The sequence below is a fragment of the Neodiprion fabricii genome, chromosome 4 (assembly GCF_021155785.1).
Source record: "Neodiprion fabricii isolate iyNeoFabr1 chromosome 4, iyNeoFabr1.1, whole genome shotgun sequence".
NCBI lineage: Eukaryota > Metazoa > Arthropoda > Insecta > Hymenoptera > Diprionidae > Neodiprion > Neodiprion fabricii.
The window spans coordinates 908,374-924,600 of NC_060242.1; the positions used below are offsets into that span (position 1 = coordinate 908,374).

The 16,227-nt window shown below is 39.8% G+C and overlaps 1 protein-coding gene across 3 annotated transcripts in view; it reads left to right on the forward strand.

Moving 5' to 3' along the window:
* LOC124180787 (zinc finger CCCH domain-containing protein 13) overlaps positions 1 to 16,227 on the forward strand; it is a 116,400-nt gene that overhangs the window by 1,916 nt on the left and 98,257 nt on the right. For 2 of the 3 annotated variants that reach the window (XM_046566571.1, XM_046566574.1), the window contains exon 1: positions 7,909 to 8,135. The exons of the other annotated variant lie outside the window; for it this stretch is intronic. The gene's annotated coding sequence lies outside the window, so the exon portion shown is untranslated. Of the gene's footprint in view, positions 1 to 7,908; positions 8,136 to 16,227 lie in introns of those variants that run through there. 3 annotated transcript variants of the gene reach the window in all.

Sequence of the window (16,227 nt, forward strand, 5' to 3'; positions counted from 1 at the left end):
GGGTCTCCGGGTCCCTCGACTCGCGGCGAATGGGGCCAAGAAGATACTTGCCAGTCATTCCCGCCGCTATCAATCTAAATCACCAAACATTTTCCTCCTCTCAGACATTAGTCTCGACTTACCGTGGCTCCGGAGTTTCTCAACTCTCGGGATATTGGGGCGGTGCCGCGATGCTCGTTGATCCCGATTCCCGGATACCCACTGAATGGGACAGACTCCTTCCTCGCTATCAAATCCCGCGGGATTCTCGCCCGCTATCCGCGCATCGCGTCGCGTCCCTCACTCTCTCTACTCGATACGGTCGACGATTTTCAACCACCGGTCACCGAGTCGTTGGTACACCTCCGGCCGCACAACAAATCGGGTTTCATTCCGCCCGGCTCAAACTCCCGTAACTCGATACAAACGCTTCACTTCGTCCCGGGTTCATCCCCGATCGCTGTACGTTAGTAACGTCTGCATCGCTCCGATGGAGATTCAATGAGGAAAAGTGCAAGAGATCGATATACTTGTTTTTTCTTTGCACGTTAGGAAAAAGTTTTCGGATGAAAAAAGTTTGAGTGTCAAATTTTCATAGACGCGAAAATCTTATTCGTAGAATTTTGAAATGCGGAAAGTCCGAGTTGGTATAGAAATTTGTAAATGTACAAAGTCGAAATGCGGAATGACGAAACGTAGAAAGGTCGAAACATAAAACGGCAAAATAGAGAATCTGTATACGATTCTATATTATCGAGAGGAATTCCGACGATCCGACAGTGCGGTATTCTATTCTTTTACTTCTCCATACTTCTAATTCCAACATATTTAAACTCTATGAATTAAGTTTTCCCTTCTTCAAACATTCGATATTGTGACCCTTCAATTTTTCGATCCTTCTGTGCTCTTTTTACAAGCTGTTCACTCTGAGATAACGACGAATAGCGAAGGATTCGTTTCTTGTCCATTTGTTTCGTGACGTGCTGATGTGAGTCCTGTAAGTTGAGTGAAAAATCACCCTTATTTGTACAGCAGCCTATCGCTCGCGTTACGTTTGTTATCCAATTTACACTTTTTTTTACCCATAACGCAAAGCGAAGCAGACATTTCACGGACTTTCCGAAAGCAGTAAACAATTACATCAGACTTAGGGATCGACGGACACTCGTTCGGTGCGTTTTAATCCTTTCAACAGAATTTCCCGGTCGCAGGGAAAATATTTAGCGATTTCATCTCACTCGTCCCTTCTTGCCTAGTAGATGTTGTACCTCATCGCGAATAAATGCCGATAAGCTTGACGAGAAAATATATCCCGCTGCGTAAATATCATCGCAGGTATGCGGAATATCTAATCAACGTCACATCGGCCACGGGAGTTGTCACTGGCACGATATGCTCCATTTTCCCTCACGTTTCGCAGGATATTACGTCCGACCTAAACGGAAATGCGATTACCCTCAACTTAACTGAGCTTTCTGGAAGAGTGTACACGTTTCTCGAAATTTTAACAAGATTACAGGGTGGCCACAAATTTTTGGGAAAATTTCCATGGCTTTTCCAGGTTTTCCGAAACCTGAAACCTAATTTTCCCTGACACTTGGCCAGTTCTAGCGAGTTACTAAAACCTAAATCGTTCAGCTTATCAACTCTGTATTCGATTGAAATTCAATTCGAACTGAAGACAAATGTAATGTACAAAAAAATCTCGTTTTGAGCCAATTTGTTTTCTCAACGAAAAAAAGTAAACTCGTTACCTCAAAACCTCATTTCTAATTTCTACGATGCTATACTGATATTTTTAGTTTTGTCCAAGACCAATGTAAAAATCCCGCGTGGCCACCCCGAATTAACAAAGATACCGCAAACTTGCAGCCTAGCCGATGTTGAGATCGAAACAATTTGACAAGAACATGATCGATTTAGCGTGGGAAAAGACGCTTCGAGATGCTGAATAAATTCAGCCTCTGCGATAAATTGAAAGGCACAACGGAGCTGTAATGGATGTGATAAAACTCTCGATCCGTAAATCGGTGTCGTCATTACGTGCCAATCGAATGGGTCAATAGGCAGTAACCCGGGCTCCGAGTGAGTCCAACAGGGAGGTTTGAATGCTCCGAGGATTTTCTGCAAAATCGTGCGGATGAGGCTCGTCGATCATTATCGCTTTTAGCGTCGAACCTTTGAGTGCCGAATTTATCATGCCTACCGCACAGAAGCTCTACTATACGGTGCAGATTTCACTCGCGACATTATTATACACGTGATATGCACAAAGAAATTCCGCGAAGCGCAGCTTTTACATCCCGACCAAACAATTATACAACCACCGGGTGTGTGCAAACTGCTACACGTATATTACAATTTCTACGACGGGTTATAATCCCGTTTTTAGCACGGAGTAGAAAAAAAAAAAAAAAAAATACTCGACGCGAAACAAGGCTGAGAAGCTAGAAGGGCTTCTCTAAATTTACTGCCAAACTCACTCTCCAACTATATTAACACGCCGTTCTTACAGCTTGCGAAACCTGAAAAGCTTCTACACAGCTTTGCGATTTTTTAAACCTTTTTCACCCTTTACCTTTACTTTTACCCCCCTCCTCCCCCCTACGTATTTTCATCTTTTTTTCTTTTGTTCGCTTATTTTTCCTTTTCACTCTTGTAATTCTCGAACAAAACACGCTTTTCAAACTCATTCAACTTCCGCTCGTTTCAGCAGTTCCGTCGGATCGATTTAACGAGTTGAAAAATTTGTTGAGTAGACACCGTATAATAAAACCGACTTACGTCACACACTGCGAGTAACAACGATAAATTATTCCTTCATCGAACTTTTCTCGTGCAGGGAAAAATGCAGTTGCAGGTTTTTCATATCCCGCAATTTTCATCGCACGTCGATTTTCTTTCGCGATGATTTTCACCGCTGAACGATTTCCGTCCGCTCTGCGGATAATTGCGGGGTCGAACTATTCGAAACGTGTCAAAGATGTCGTCGAAGGTATTTCAAGACCCTCGAGACGCGTGGGGCATGGTTTCTATGTTATTTGGCATTAATCAGCGTGTATAATTTCAGCGAATACCCAGGACGAGTAACTGTAAACCGCGTAGACGGGGCTTCTCTTGCCAACATGGGATTCGTCGATTAATACAGCTACGCGATCCCCCTGCCAACGAACGATACCGAAACTGAGGCGATACGCGATCTATAAAGAGTTCCTTAATGAATTGGAAAGATTAATGCAATGTAACACGATATACGCACATCTGTCGTGCCTTGATTCACGAATGACGCCAAGTTTGAAACAAATTTTAAAGAAAAATTGTCAAAAAGGTAAAAGGAGGCAATGACGGCGTGCGAATTTTGACCGTTGTTGTTGTTTTCGATGTGAACAAAACTGCGAAAACTGGGGGAGGTGAAAAAACTCGCTATCGATTCGATGACCAATTACGTGGGCATTTACTACCGTCATACGTTGATTGAACGAAAATAATATTTCTTCGAAATTGGATAATCAATTAAAAATTGATTACTCGTCGATCGATCGTGTGAACGGTACGTCATGCATGGAATGGTCAATTAACAGAAATTACAACATTTTTTTACCTTATATTTTAGCCGCGTGTTATTTTAGCGTAACAAGGTACAAGGTTCGGAGTTCAGCTCATTTATTTTTATAACAAGCCACCGCGAAAATTACTTTCGCAAACATATCGAGACACGCAATTTTTACATTATCGTATTTCCATATAGATTCTGGACAGGTGATTTCTTGATACCGAAAGAAATAGAGAAACGCGGCACTTTTGCGCCAAGAACTTGCGAATATCCGGCAGTCAGGAAAGTGTTACGCGGCAGTTCGTTCGCGATTGTCTCGAAGAGATGAGTCTCGGCTCGATATCTCTCCGAGCCTCGGATGTGTCAACGGAAAAGGGTCAAACGTTCCCGGAGTGCTTTCCCCGCCTGCATTTAGCCGCGGCTCGCATCACGGACGTCGCGTCGGGTCGAGCAAACCGTCATTATGGAGAAAACGACACTCGTTCGCGTGCCTCCAAGTCATTCCGCGCCTTGTAACCCCGATCGGGAATTTATTTCTTCGTACCATATTTTTGATTCGAACATTTCGTTTTTTACCAAACGTTGAGTATAAACTTCTCGGTCGCGATATTACGTTCTTCTTCCGTATTATAATTATTTGAAGAGAATTATCATCGCTGAATATTCGCATGTATAAGGTGGATTGAAAAGAAATGGAAAATCATATTTTAAACATTGCATGTTAGGGTGTTTCGGAAATGAATAATTTACAATGTTTCATCGTGGCGTCCTTTTGAAAGTTATTTTTTTCAGGTTGAAAGAAAGATTCTGTAAAAAGGTGAGCGTTTACGTTACGTGGAAGATCGCGCTCGTTTGGTTTTTCAATTTTTTCACATTTCTTCGTATCTGGCAAAAAAACCGTTGCAGCACTCCAATTATTGTTTCTTTCTAGACATTTCAATTTTTCAACGCAAAGATCACGATCTGTAACACAACGACATATCAACCGAGAATCTCATTCTCTCAAATTAAAAGTTCATATTAAACTACAACTATTCTATAAGATTGAATTAATAATGAAAAACTCGCCGGATCCATTTCTCAAACATCAACGGGAGACTAACGTTACGAGTGCGGGTCTTCTCTGTGACTTAAATTGATATTGCGATTGACGTAAACAATAATAAAAAAGAAAACATTTATTCGTGATGCATCGTAAATTGAAAAAAAATATTCGAATGACGTACAATTACTTTCGCGAGTCGCGAATTCGCGTGAATAAAATCGGAGTGTCGTTAAACTACACGGATTTTCGCGTGGACGCATCGCATGAAAATAATTTTGCAGACGCGAATCACGCCCCAGTTACGGGAAAATTTGATGTTCGACGGTCGGTCGCTCGCGATTTCCCGCATCCGCATATAATGTCATACATTTTCCACAGAGCTTTCGCGGAGGTACGTATCAAGAAACCGACTAGATAGACATCTCTTTGCGGTCTGCGGATCGCAGTCTCGTTCGATATTATACGTGCAGGCTCATCGTTATTTTCCCATCCGCAGACATGTATTATCGTACGCGAAAGCTCCGCACAGCAGATTTTCTACATTCGGCAGAAGCGGGAGAGTCGCTGCTTGTTTTCCGTAGAGACATACTCTGTACCCACGCATCGACGCGACTCGCGTAGTTTCAGTTTACTCGTCGTATCATTCCCCCGAGATTTAACCCCCGGCTGTTGTAGAAACGGGATACAATGCGGAAGCGGAGATGCATAGATAACGGAAAAATGCCTTTTCTTCGTACATTTACGTCCCTCGGAGAATCGCCGAGCTTGCAATTTTCTTGGGCGGGGCTGCAGTTTCGAATTTGAAAAGTTCCGAAAGCGCTCAATTATGAATTATTTCTTGGCGAAACTTGAAGTTGAGAAATCGTATTAGAATGACCAGGATTACGAATGTGAAGATATTGAAAATTCAAGCCAAAGGAAGATCAAAGTGGTGAAAACCAAGCTAGAAATTCACACAACTGAAAATCTTGGATCATTCGGAATTTCGATGTATCGGATTTTTAAATTTTCTCATTTTCGCATTTTCGGAACTTCGTGCGTCGGTTTTCGGACCATTCGAAACTTTGAAGTCTCGTAAAAATTCGATTTCTTTACTGAAAGTTTCGCCAGCAAAAAATTGCGAATTTTGAGCTTTCGAAAGATTACAAATTCGAAATTTCAACCCCGCCCCAATTTCCTCCGCTTCGCCTCGGAATCAGACGAATGTTGGTCAAAGTTTCGGCAAGCTTGCGAGTTTCGCTTGGAAATAAAAGTACCAGCCGTGCCATCACACTTCCGAGCGAATGGATACTGCGTATTTTCGGTGAATTTTGCAATACGGTATATGCGAAAAGTTGGGCTATCCGGCCCTCGAGAAAATTCCCGATTCTCTCGCGGCCGATTTCCCCACGTCCGCATCAGTCTTGGATCCGAGCCGCGACTTTATATCTCCGATGTTGTAACAAGGAAGATTCGATAATAATGAAAAATTAACCGCAATCACGTCCAACTTTCAACCGCTAAAACTGAATTATTATACAGCGGTTGCTGCCTCCGCGGAGCGTATCTATTACAGGTATAATATACACGGGATGCCCGAATGTCAGCCCTGCAGGAGAAATTGCCGATTAATATTGCACGCGGGCTTCTCCGCAGTGGGTCTCGAACATCTGTTTCCGTCGCGTAATTTTTGCGCCTCCGCAAATATTCTGCAACGGCTGTTTAAAATTTAAATTAAGATTGACAGAACGATACCGAAGAGGGAGGGAAGCGGAAGATACGGAGGAAGAAGTCGACGAGATTATCGGTTCGTCGATACGTAGAAACAAGAGTTGGCCGAAGCGCGTGGGCGATCGGTATTTAGCAATCTTCATTTCACTCTTATCGGATTATGCACGATCCAAGGAGGGGTGAAGTCTCTGTCCGTTGAACAATAACGAATTAATCGGCGCGGGGAATCGAGAGAAAAGATTTGTTAGTTCGAACAGGTAAACTTATTTCAGTCGGCGTGTATTTAAATGGTAAGACAGATTACACTCTCGATTTTCGCACTTCCGTGTCCAAATAACCGCTAATCGATCGAAAATATCGAACGAAAACAAGACCGAAGCGACTGTCGGACTAAGTGTGCAGTTCCGATTAGCGAGCAGCCTTGGAAGAGGAGAAGAAGAGAAAAGAAAAGGATAGCGAGAAGAGAACGGGTACACACACCGAAGAGTCACGCCTCGTTTTCTACTTCACCGACAAAAAGTACATCTCGTAAAGAAACGTCGCCGTCACGGATAATAGTGACAGATTTTTACTAAGAATGACCAAATATAATCGATTATTCTTTCACCGATTAATCGAGTTTAATCGATTATTATTTATCAAACTCGATTAGTCGACCGACTCGATTATTTAGTTTTTATGTTTTACCACCACCAATTAGGGTATCAATTATCGTCATTGTCTTACTTATTGAGTACCTATTTTATATAATTAGCGAAAGGCGAATGAATATTTTTATATTCATTATGCAGGCCTGCTAATTACAACTTTTAATTTTAGGTATGTTGGATTAAAATGTAGCGCCAGTTTTTTCACAGCACATAGAGATTTATTTTTATGCAAGATACGCATATTTACAGATTTTAGAACAATTTTTACGAAAAAATTAAATATAATGAATTAATATAAAACTTAATGTTTAGGTATGAAATGAACAGCATTAGTTTTGAACAAGACTTAAGCGATTGGATAAGTCCAAACGAATTGCAATATCTTTTTCAAAAATTGAAAGTTAACTATAGTAGTAATAAGAAATCGGAAATAATAATTTGTCAGAAACTTTACGTGATAGAATTTTTTAAATATTTTTTTTCACAGTTTCGTCTTTAATACCTACCGAAATTACTGCTCAGTTTTGTGAGTGGAAAACCATCGCAGGCTTGTGTTACGTAAAAACTTTTCCACCATTAAGACTGCGTACTTCGAACGAACCGTTTCAAAAAAATACGATATAATCGATGAATCTATTAATTTTTACCGATTCAATCGAGTCGTGTTAGATAATTTTTTTTCTGCTCAATTAATCAACGCGTCGATTATTTTTTAGCTCAGCGGCCGTCGCTAATTCTTCCACCTCGCAGCGCCAAAAATTTTGCGAACCAAGCAGGAACGAAATGAAATCGAGAATCTTATCGCTCGCAAAACGAATACAATTTAAAAATAGCAACGAAACTATCCGATCTGCGATAACTTCTCGTAATCCTTTCGCTAAAAAATTGACCGTTCCGTCGTCTTTCCGGTCTTCGTCGACGGCGTCGCGACGGATCGACGGGCGGCTCGAGCAGCGTCGCGACGCCGGGCAGTCGGACGTTCAGTCGTGGCGCGCGCGCCGTTCCGAACGGATCGTCTATCGCGGATTGTTTCACCCTTTGCCAGGAGGTGCGGGACTAGGAAAAATCGCGGAGTCACGTGCCAGGCGTAATTTCCTAATATTTCCATGTGAATTGTGACTCGATGCAGATGTTTAATCGCTTTAAATCAAAGTTATTTGCAGCGTGATTCTTCTACGTAACAGGTGAAATTCTATAGGTACGTTGAATTCTTTGATTGATTGATAACAAATATGTATAATAACAACGATCCTGAGAATTGTTTCTCAGAGTGCGAATATTAATTGCTGCTGATTTAATGCTGTTGTCTTTTTTTTTTTTTTCTATTTTCTTCTTCAATTTTTGTTTATTTGCAAATTTATTTTCCACTCATTGTTGTTTGATTCGATTCCATACATTATCCGGCAATTTTTACACGATCGAACTTTGGATTACAACGTGAGTATCGTACGTTTGAATCGTTGAAAAAAATATTGTGGTAAACGAAAGTGAGGAAGTTGACACAGAAAACTTCTCTCGAACTATTCACAAATTCTATCTTCGTTTTTTATCCACAAAATTATTGCTTTCTTTCTGATTTTTCATTTTTTTTGTTCAATTTTCGAACACATTCGGAATTATTCTATCCCTGTTTTAAACGGTCGTTTAATTAATTCTTCTGCTCTCCCGGGTTTTTTTCTTTTCTCTTATCAGCCTGTGAACCGCGCAGAGAAATTTAATTTTCACGCGGCTTTGCAACTTCTGTAAAATTCTCAACGTTTTTTCCATCTGACTAGGAGTTTAAACGTTTACCGATTTTCCAATTTTTTTTTTTTTTTTTTTTTTCTCATACGTTTTCTCGTACAATCGATATTATCGTTACGAACTTACTCCTTCCAAGCACAATGCGAGAGAAAGAAAAAAAATTCTCCAACGACGAGAAAACCTAATTGAATATGCATGGTGTATTTATGCACGTACGTACCTGCCTGTAATTACTCGATAATACTTAGACGCGCCCTGTTTATATCCAAACAATGTGTCACATTGCTCAAGGAGTGTTGGGTGCAGGTTCGAACGTATGCCGAAAGAATTCTCGAGTTCTTAGTTGCTCCTTGCTTAGCTCTGCACCTCGGGAAACGAGGTGAGCCAGCATCGAATTGTATCAATCGTCGGTTAGGAACGAAGGTCAAACGATTCCACGTGTGTATTAACACAATGTGTATACATGCATATATTATATGTATTACGGAGATATTATTGTGTCACGATTACTTCGGCGTCTGTTAACTGCGTCGTTGTGAACGAAACGATCGTTCCTTTAATCACTGCAGGTGAAATACAGGATAGAGACGCGTCGTTGTCTCGTTATACGTTGTTCGTTAATGCTGTGGTGGTTTGATGGAATTTATCGTCGATTCACGCGATGAGATTTTCGACGAACTTGGTCTGTGAAGATCTTTATTTTTTTTATATCGATGATCGAACGTGGTTGAAGTAACGGAATTTGAGACTTGTTAAACTATCGAAATCCGGGAAAGCAACTGCAGTTGTTATATAACGTGGAATGGTGTCAAGGCTACGCGAAAGAACTTTTTGTCATCCGTTCGCCCGATTTTTCGGGGCGGGGTTGAAGTTCCGAATTTGAAAATATGGTTGGAATGACAAAGGCTGAAAAATCCGAAATGCAAGATTTCGAAAATTCAAGTTACGATAGGGCGAAATTCCGATGAATAAAATTTCCACGGAGTAAAATTTGGCAAATTAAAATATACTCAGACAGCGTAGTTTACTCAACGAGCGGATGTGAAAAATCAGAATGACCATGATTACGAACGTAAGAATATGGAAAATTAAAAACAAAGAAAGATCAAATTGGTGAAGTTTCACACAGCCGGATATTCACGGAACTGAAAATCTTCGATAATTCGAAATTTTAATTCCTCAGATTTAAAAATTTTCTCACTCTCACAATTTCGGAACTTTGACTTGAATGTTTTGTCAAAGTTTGATTTCATTACCTCAAGTTTCGCCGTCAAAAAATTCGGAATTCGGCACTTTCGGAAGTTTTCAAGTTCAGAATTTCAACCCCGTCCCAATTTTCCATAGTCCGATACACGCGCATATGTCACGAATTGTAATTACGCGTAGCGTTGCAAGAGCGGTAAAAAAAGAAAGGTGAGAAATGAAGAGAAATATGAAAAGAGAGTGCACCAGCCAACGTAATAATACACTTTGCGCACCATTTACCGCACCGGCAGACGAATGAGCTGTATAACGTCCTCCTTTTGCTGCGGTTTAAGGTATCATTGCGTGTGTGTGTGTGTGTGGGTGGGGGGGTGGGAGGAAAGAAAAATTTAGCGTCATTATTATTCCTATTATCGCTATTGTTACTGCGCTTTAAAACGCGGAGTATCCTGTTAAGAAAAATGCTCCGAGCTTGAGACGACCGGGAGAAGAAAAGGAAAAATGAATCAAATGTTTATACAGAGTGTATTTTATCTATACAACAATCACCTTCGCAGCGGGCAATTAATTGTATACTTTGCACGTATCTATTCTCTTTCTTGTTATTATCATCGACGTCTTTTTCTTCTTTTTTTTTTTTTGTTTTCAAGCGTTTGACAGCTACGCGCAATTTCGTAACGCAAATCGACGTTCGTGTGATCGTAATTGGTACGGACACCATATTTTGGTCAAGGCATTCGCTCACTCCGTTTTTTTTTTTCTTACTACGCCATGTGTCAGTTATGATTTCACTTTTATCACTATTTTTTTCTTTCTCTTCTCTTTCGTCGATTCGTTAATCGCGATTTACCGCGAACGGCGAAGTGGTATAAAAATTTTCAACCGTTCACCATTCAGCTTCGTTTTTTATTTATTCACTTATTTATTTTTCACTCAGTACATTTCTCGACCGGTTCCATTACGGAACGATTCTTGTCCATTTTTTCGGACATTCAACTTTTTTTTTTACAAACTTCACAACGAAAGTGGTCTAAAAATGTTCCAAGTGAAAAATAGAAGCGAGGGTCAGACGTTGGTTGGGTTCGCACGGAATTCCCCGTAGTTATAATTTACATTTGAAATTCATCCCCCTCCGCATTTCCTTTCCAATAATTTTTCGACTCGCTATTACGGTCTGCTCGAAACCGTCATCGTGTCTCCGTGTTGAAAGAAATTAAATTCACAATAAAAAGTGACTATTCTCGAAGCTTGGCGGTCTCGCTGCAATTCGCTACGATCTCTCTACCGATCCAGGTGGATCGGATATACAGGTACTTTGGATAACGCATACCCATTGCATACCTGGTGAGGGAACCGTGCGCACCGGGTGGCTAAATTTAATTATCTCATGTAAATCGCGCGATCCTTACACCAGCTATCGCATCCCCGTCCCATCGACCTCGGTGTCTAGGACACGTGTAAATATGGGGATCCATCGCATCTGCATTCGCCTCTATTATCCCGCCGCGCTGCTCAGTGTTCTCGATAGTTTTCCGAATTTGCATTTTCCTCCTTCTGGTTTACGGTTCTTCTTTTTCTTTTGTTGCTTTTTTAACCCTCGGTCAGCCGTGTGGTTTTTTTACCTACGTCGCTGGCTAAAGGTGGGCGATTTTTCGTCTTTGCTTCTTCGCCTCCCCCCTCACTTGGGATTTTTCAAAAATTAACAAAAAATTTAGATTATCGCTTTCAGGTGTCTAATTGATATTCCAATAATTTGCGTTACGAAATTTTTAATTTTCCAATGAATTGGAATTGTCAAACAATGAAAAATTCCCGAGACACCGATGAAGCGAAAACGTCAGGCGTCATAGCGATTTTTTAACTAATCATTTTTTTTCATTTTTTCTCATCTTCTCTTTCACTCTTCGGCAGTGATTTTTTTCTTCAACATAAATCGTTATTCGAGTACAGACGTGTAACCTTTAACGAAATTGAAAAAAGAGGTGTTATTTATTTTTAATCATTTCAATCGTAAATGCGTACCAAGTTACTTGAAATGCATCGTTTGAGGTAAGATTTGAAAATGATGTGTATATTAGTTGTATCGTATGAGTCGAGGTGGTCTGGTTAGTTTCAGTTATTAGAACATAGATTCATACCGTTTAATTTCTGTACAACGTACGTATATATATATATTTTTTTTTTAAAGATACATATATATATATATATATGTAACCCGCAGCGTGTTATGGCCGAAGGTGGAACGTGGTGAATATAAAGTTACCGTTACGTATCTCCGTTACCCGTTGCAGTTGAACGGCATTCTTGCATTTTTACGCACTGAATTTGAATGGCTATATATACATATATGTACGTATATATGTATATATATATATATATATATATATATATATATATATATATATATATATATAGCCGTATGTATATATACGTACGTTTTACACGGACAAACGCGTTGAGCTCAAGTCACCTGCGCATATACACGAGTGAAATCCGGTTTCAAAGGTACAACCTGTGCCTCGGGCGCTTTTTATCCGACAACCGTTGTTCTGCGCTGCAGTGTTATGGTTCCTAAGACCTCGAATTTGGAGTGTTAATGGGAATTTGGTAATCGTTTTCTATGAAAAAGAAATCAGTCTCTTTAACAGAAAAAAAGCAATTACGTATTGTAGGTAACGGAAATCCATGCTTGCGGCGCGGAGGATATGCGTATTATTAAAAAAAGACAAACATTTTAAACTTGTTTGTAAAATAAATGTTGATGATTTTTTTTCTTTTTTTATTCTTTTTTTTTTTTTTTACATAATTTAGAAAATTAATCTCAGCCGGTAATCTAATTACCGTTAGGAATTTGACGTACATCAGTTTCAAAACAAACACGAGTATTTACCGCCGATTTAATCGTCAGCGTAAAATTGCGCAATTATAACGGTTGAAAAGAAGATGATAATTTACGAAAAATTATTGTTCGATCATCGGTAATAATCAAGCTGTCGAGCCACGTCGTTCTTGTCTATAGTCAGCTGATACGTTATTTTCACTGATTATCAATCAATCTTGTTTTTTTTTTTTTTTTTTTCATTTTTGTTTTGTTCTCTTTTTGTCAATTTATCGCGCATCGCAGCTCGTTATAGACGTAAAAGAGATAGCAATTTCGCTGCGGTAGATATTTATAGACACTTATTACACGTACGCGAATGCGTGTAATCACGTACATACCTGCTGATATTAATTTGCAAAAATAAATGAGGCTTGTATCCGTGACACGCGACTTACGGTAAATTAATTGAAGACCGCGGATGCGTGCTTGTAACGATTCTTATATCGAACGATGCGCTTTTATCACCATTCTCAGAGTCTCGGTTAGCTTATATTCATTTTAATTTTGTCAGTAAGAAAAAATATCAAGAGGGTATTGACATTATTTGAGAAATCTGCAGACTAACTAACCTATATTTACATCCAATATGATCGTTGGTTTTACAAAATTATCAAACATGACGCAGTCTGTGATTGCAATATTTGGGCAAGAATTGCAGAGATGAACGGGGTTTTTTTTTTTTTAAATTGTTTAAATATCGACCAGTCAATAAAACACGTAGCTGAAAATTTTCTCGTTTCAACGAAGAAGTAAAGGTATGTGGAATATTCAATCGACGAATTTTGATAAATTATACCATGTTCTGTAATTCGTGGTTATATCTTGAAAACAGAGTTAAAAGTACGAAGAATAATGTTTGATCGTTTGATGTTCGCGATCTTTTACGTTTCGTTTCTTGCACCCAGCTTTCCAACTCTCTCCCTTTACTTTTTTTTTCTTCTCCGTTTGAAACCTTTTGGGAAATAAGAACGGAAGGATGAGAATCTCATCCTTGAATAAATGTTTCAATACTGCGTAAACGGATGTGTATGTGTATCTAAGATAAGTTCTGTATAAGCCTTTGGGAAATACATGCGAGAGAAAACGTTTGGAATATCTACCTTGTTCAAGTGTATGAGAAACCAGAGCTGCGCTTGGGGTTAAAAAGAAAAACCACACGCCCCAAGCTATATTGTGCGTAACATTTTTTCTTATACACATTTATACATCCCCATATATCTGGTATATGGTATACGAATATCCGATTCGATAGTTTTTTTTTATATCTAGGTACCTACGTTTTCGAATTACATAATCCAGTTTATTTATTCCTCACGATTCCGCTATCAAAACTCGAATTATACGGACGCGCTGTTTGTAACAAACTATTTAGCGGCGTTTTTTTTTTAACTCTCATTTCAACCGATTTTACATAAATATCAAATAGAATATAAAAGCCGTTCGTTTTTTTATTTCACTTCTCTTCCTCGTCGCAGGCGAATTTTCCCTGCAACGGTTGCGATTTCTCGAATAATAATTTTACCTTTACTTTCTTTCTACTTATCTATGTAGGTACACCTATATTCTGTAATTTTATTCCCCGATGTTTTATTCGTTCTTATTCTCGCTGCCTCGAATACAATTTCCAATTGTTCGTTATCCCACCCTTGCGGACTCGATTCGCTTATCGTCTTCGAGTGCGTGCAACGATTATCACTACGGGAAAGAACTGCATTACACGCGCCCCTATTCAATTCGCTCCTACAGCATATGGCGTATTGTCGGCGTTATGCGTGCACGTCGAGCTATACGTTTGGCTATCTCACGCGGTTACACGATTTTTACATTAAGGGGAACAAGCGTGTCGCTCGTGAGTTACTTTGACTGAGAAATCGCGAAATCAAGGATCAGCGGCGACCACGTGTTGTGATTACCGTTATATTCCAAAAAAAACAAAAATAAAAAGCATCATGAAAGAGAGAAATCACCACTTTGATTTTTCTTTATATTGTATTTTCGCTACTCTTACGTTCGTAATCCTGGCCATCCTGATTTTTGGCTTTTCTCATTTGTTACACTCACTCGTCGAGTAAGCCGCGCTGTCTAATTGTAAGTATATTTTAATTTTCGGAATTTTGTTTTATCGAAACTTTGCTCTATCGGTACTTAAACTTTCGGAAACTTGAGCCGTCGGCTTTGCGACCATTCGAGACTTTGTAATTTCATCAAACTTTGATCTCCCAACTTCAAGTTTCGCCTGCAAATAATAAATTTTAAAAATCGGAACTTGGACCCCGTCCTTCCGTAAATCGCGATATTTGCTACGCTTGAAATGACAGATTCTTCTTTTACTCGACGCCACGAAAGGCTCGATATTCTTCGGCTCGCATGCCGACGTGATTTAAATGTAAATGTGTAATTTATGAAACAGCAATGTTTAAAAACCGGAATTCGTGTGAAGTTTTCATGCGCGGCGTGCTCTCGAAGGCAGATGGAAGAAAAAAGGAGTAATTCGAGGACTATGGCGTGTGTGTGTGTGTGTAAATAAAATACAACGTATTTACATGCAACGCATTCAGCGTTTTAACGCCGAGTCTCTTCTGGCTGAGGTTTCACGGGTCCATCTCTTTTTCTCCCTCCTTCTTTCTTTCCTTCTTTCTCTCCCCCTCCCCTTCTCGTCACTGTTTTCTACACCGTGACTATACACCGTCGGATATCTGAGACTACCAACTGGTTTTCTCGCGAAGAATTTTTTCGGGTCAATCATGGCCATCGGCATCTCTCCACTTCGGTCATCTTTATATCGGAACCAAGAAGCTTGTACGGATAGAGAAACGCGCTTTGAATTTCAAACGAACGATTCGACGGTACGCCAACGATTTATATGAGAAGAGGATATAAAATGAATGTAAAAATATTTACTACAATTTTAAGTAATTCGGACAGCAAATTGTCGCTGTAAATATCTTCGACAGCTTGCAAAAGGCGCGTGAAGCATTTGAATATTAATTTTATTTTGTATCCGAATTTTGCTGATCCAAACGATCAACGATTTTTCTTTACATAACATGTTACTTCGACAATTTATCACTCGACTATGAATACATGAAAAATTTCATCGATAACAGCCAACTTTTCCGCCATTAGGACCAGGTACTAAAATTTACGAAACTCGAGTTTCAAACTAACCGTTCCAAGAAAATACGAAATAACGAATGAATCGATTAATTTTGACCGATTCAATCGAGTCGCGTTCGATTATCTTTTTCCACTCGATTAATCGACGCGGCAATTATTCTCAGCTTAGAGGGCATCGCTTCAACGACGTCTCGCGACACGTGTAAAACGCCGAGTAGGTACGTCGATACCCTACTAAGTATGCCGGTACCTTGCTCGGTCGCTTGTATAATATAACGGAAAGCAATGCCGATGACCAGAGACGAGGAGCAGCTATTCCATCTACGATCCTCTCCCTGCCTTCTCC